The sequence below is a fragment of the Magnolia sinica genome, chromosome 5 (genome assembly GCF_029962835.1).
Source record: "Magnolia sinica isolate HGM2019 chromosome 5, MsV1, whole genome shotgun sequence".
Lineage (NCBI taxonomy): Eukaryota > Viridiplantae > Streptophyta > Magnoliopsida > Magnoliales > Magnoliaceae > Magnolia > Magnolia sinica.
The window spans coordinates 10160001-10164565 of NC_080577.1; the positions used below are offsets into that span (position 1 = coordinate 10160001).

Sequence of the window (4565 nt, forward strand, 5' to 3'; positions counted from 1 at the left end):
TTTAAGATTATGATGATTGATTGTTTTAATGATGAGAAGAATGGTGTATGCATGTTATCTATTATTTAGGTTTTATTTTTTTATTCTCTTGTAAGATCCATATGTTCCCATCATATGAGATCCACATTGATGAATAGGCTTATCCTAGATCAATCAGATTTCCTAGATAAGAGATGTTCTCAACCTGTTATATTTCTTTGATATTTATTATCCTATAGATATTGAATACTTAAAATCACTGGCGCTTGAGAATATATGTCAATGGTGCAAATCCATTATTTTCTAATCTTTTATATCATTTATTAAATATTTAAACTGTTTTATTTTTCGATTAGGCTGACCATAGTGTTCAGATCCTAGTTGTGTTATCCAAGTCATCATGATTTTGGAACATTAACCTATGTATGGAACTTTGAAGCTTGGGTGTTATTTTATTCAGTTGAATTACATCCATTCAAAAATTTCAAAATCAAATCATCAGATTAATTTTTATTACTTAGTTTGTTTTGCATTTGATTTTTTTTTCTTCTCGCAATTCATCTCCCTGTGGGATCAATCCTGTATTCACAAGATATTACTTATGAACCTCTGCACTTGGAGGCAAGCAATCAAGTTTTTGGCGCCGTTGCCGGGGAGAGACTGAGATAGATCAGATCTTTGCAAGATAGTTAAGGTAAGTTTTCTTCTAAACCCTCCAGATTTTCTGTAGATTTTTTTTTTCTTTGAAAATAAATTCAGTTGGGTCTTTCAAGCACTAACTATGACATAAGGTTGCCCTGCTTGGGATTTTATCACATAAGTGCTATGGTTGTCCTATAGTTGCTTTTGATCACAAAGATCATCCGTTGAATCTATTTTTCCGATTAGCATAGTTTAATTTCTGCATTAGTTTTACTTTTATTTATTTATTTATTTTATTTTTAAATTTTTTTTTTATGGACTGAACCCTCATGGTTGGCTCTGCCACCTAGGTTGTTGATTTATTTTGCTTTGTGGATTGAACCCTCATGGTCGGCTTTGCCAACTGGGTTGTTGATTTATTTTGTTTTGTGGACTGAACCCTCATGGTTGACCCTGCCACCTGGGTTGTTGATTTATTTTACTTTATGGACTGAACCCTGATGGTTGGCCCTGCCACTTGGGTTGTTGATTTATTTTGCTTTGTGGACTGAACCCTCATGGTTGACTCTGCCACCTGGGTTGTTGATTTTTTTTGCTTTGTGGACTGAACCCTCATGGTTGGCCCTGCCACCTAGGTTTTTAATTTAAGTTTTTATTTTTATTTTAAGTATCACACTTGTGATTTGAATTAGTGGTATTTGTTGTGTGGTGTGGATGGTTTGTCCCGTTGGAGTAGGGATCAAAACAATCGACTCTCCTCTGAAGGGGGACTAGTTGCAGGCCTTTATTATTCACTTAGAAGAGGCACTCAACATCACTTGGATTCCATGGCAGACCCAGTTGATAATCCAAATCCAAATCTGCCAGATCCAACTGTAAATCAAAATAATCCTCCTCTTGAGGATGAAAATGAAGTTCATGGGAATGTGTTAAACCAACCACGGACTTTACGTGAACATTTACACCTTGAGAGATCAACTTTACCATCTTGCATAGTGTTCCCTGCTCACACAGGGAACATTGATTTTAAACCAAGTGTGATTCAATTAATTCCTAAATTTCATGGCTTAGATTCTAAAAGCTCCTACTTGCACCTCAAGGACTTTGAGGAAGTAATTGCAACGTTACAAGTAAACAATGGCAATAGGGATGTACTTAAGCTTAGGTTATTCTCATTTTCTCTAAAGGATCGGGCTAAAGCATGACTCAACTCTCTAAGACCTAATACCATCACTTCATGGCAAGCCTTAAGTAGAGAGTTTTTGAAAAAGTTCTTTCCCGAACACAAAACAAATGCACTAAAACAAGAAATCATCTCATTCTCCCAAAAGGGGAATGAACTATTTTTTCAAGCTTGGGAGCACTTCAAAGACATTCTAATTACTTGTCCACATCATGGTTATGAACCATGGCACGTGATTGATGCTTTCCGAAAGGGGCTCACCATGGATACCTGTCAGTTCATAGAGATGATGTGTGGTGGAACCTTTCTTGACAAAGATCATAATGAGGCTTGGGATTTTCTAGACATGTTAGCAGAGAATACTCAGACATGGGATGTCTCTGCTAAATCAGACCAAACTAGACCCATTCCTAGAGAGAAAGCGGGAATGTATGTCCTAAGAGAGAAAGACGACCTTAATGCAAAATTCGCTGCATTGGCTAGAAAGGTCGAAGCCTTGGAAATTAGGAAGGTTGATATAGTTAAAGCAAACACTTCTTTAGGTAATTTTTGTAGCATTTATGGTGGTACAAACCATGACACAAAAGATTGTCCAATAATCTCAGTTGTACAAAATATCACGCATGAGCATGATCAAGTAAATGCTATAAATAATTACCAAAGGTCAGTTATGCAACCAATGGGAAACACGTATAATCCAAATTGGCGTAACCATCCTAATCTTAGTTGGAGGAATGGACCACAAATTAATGTGCCCAATGCACCTCAAATGCCTCCACAAAATAACTTCTTTGGGGCACCTAACAATGCACCATATGTGCCCCCGCCAAAGCGATCATCTGTGGAGGATGTATTGACCACATTCATGAACTCTCAATCTCAAATGAATCAGTTTTCAATCCAATCAAATCAGGAATTAAAGACAGCTGTGGCTAGGATTAAGACTCAAGTAAATGCTAGGGAAAAAGGCACCCTTCCTTCTCAACCTGCACCAAACCCTCGAAACACACATTTCATTGGAGACTCAAATCCAAGTTAGCTACATCATGAACAAGTTAAGGCCATCATTACCTTGAGAAGTGAAAAAGATGTCGATAACAAGATAATGCAACAAGTAGAAATACCGGAGGATGAGCCACTGTCTCAAGAAAATGATGAACCGGCTATGGTTCAAGAGCTGCAACAGCAAAAGGATAAAGAGACTAAGTCATATGAGCCTCCAGTTCCGTTCCCATCTATACTTCGGAATCCAACTGTCCCCATGAAATATCAAGAGGTGTTGGATGTGCTCCAAAAGATTACTGTTAATATTCCTCTGCTTGATGCCATTAGACAAATTCCATCATATGCTAAATATCTCAAGGACTTGTGCACTGTAAAGAGGAAATTAAATGTGCACAAAAAGGCCTTCCTTACTAAGAAAGTGAACGTTATCATTCAACAAAGGGTTGTACCCAAATACAAAGACCCGGGAAGTCCCACTATTCCTTGTATTATTGGAAATTTTCAAATTGAGCATGCTTTGTTAGATTTGGGTGCAAGTGTCAACTTAGTACCTTTTCGGTTTACAAACAAATGAGGTTAGGCGAGCTTAAACCAACCACGATTACACTCCAACTTGCTGACCGCTCTATTAAGGTACCAAGGAAAATTTTAGAGGACGTGCTAGTCTAAGTGGAGAAATTCTACTTCCCCGTGGATTTTATTGTACTAGACACTGAATCATGTGTAATTGCTAGCGCTCAAGTTCCCATCATTTTAAGCCGCCCATTCCTAACAACTTCAAATGTAATCATAAATTGCAGGAATGGAATGATGAACTTGTCTTTTGGTAACATGACTCTAGAGCTAAATATTTTCAATCTATGTAAGCAGCCCATTGATAATAATGAGATCCATGAGTTGAATTTCATGGACTGCTTGATAGAAGAAGAGGAATTAGAACCTAGTCTGACTGAGGAATTGATTCAAGTCATTGGAGACTTGAAAAATTCTGATTTAGAAAAAGTGCTTGCTGAAATTTCTGATGATAATGAGAGCACTACCACCCAGGACATTGGTATGTACCAATGGAGACCGCGCACTTAAATCCTATCTATCGAGGACTTGCGACCTCTGCCATCACCAACCAATGATTTAAAGCTTCATTTAAAACTACTACCAAATGAGCTTAAGTATGTATACTTAGGTGAAAATAAAAATTATCCTGTAGTGATCTCTTCATTTTAGACAAGGATCAAGAGATTAAATTGTTGAAAGTTCTAAGGGACCACAAAGGAGCCTTGGGCTGGACCATTTCTAACATTAAAGGTATAAACCCTTCCATATGCACCTATCGGATCCACCTCGATGATGATGCCAAACCAATTAGACAACCTCAAAGGCGTCTCAATTCAAACATGATGGAAGTTGTAAAAAATGAGGTGATCAAATTATTGGATGTGAGAATCATCTACCCAATATCCGATAGTATTTGGGTGAGTCCAACTCAAGTAGTCCCAAAGAAATCTGGAATAACTATTGTGCAGAATTCTAATAATGAACTCATACCAACACGTGTCACCACTGGTTGGCGTGTTTGCATTGACTATAGAAAATTGAACCAGGTTACAAAGAAGGAACATTTCCCTCTACCATTCATTGATCAAGTTTTAGAGAGGGTAGCAGGTCACTCCTTTTATATTTTTCTTGATAGATATTCTGGATATAACCAAATAGAGATAGCCCTGGAATACCAAGAGAAAACCACGTTCACTTGTCC

The 4565-nt window shown here is 37.5% G+C and overlaps 1 non-coding gene across 1 annotated transcript; it reads right to left on the reverse strand.

Moving 5' to 3' along the window:
• Positions 1-1916: 1916 nt before the first annotated feature.
• On the reverse strand, positions 1917-2023 carry LOC131247695 (small nucleolar RNA R71). The gene has a single exon (XR_009171967.1). It is a non-coding gene; the product is annotated as a small nucleolar RNA R71 (small nucleolar RNA).
• Positions 2024-4565: the final 2542 nt, after the last annotated feature.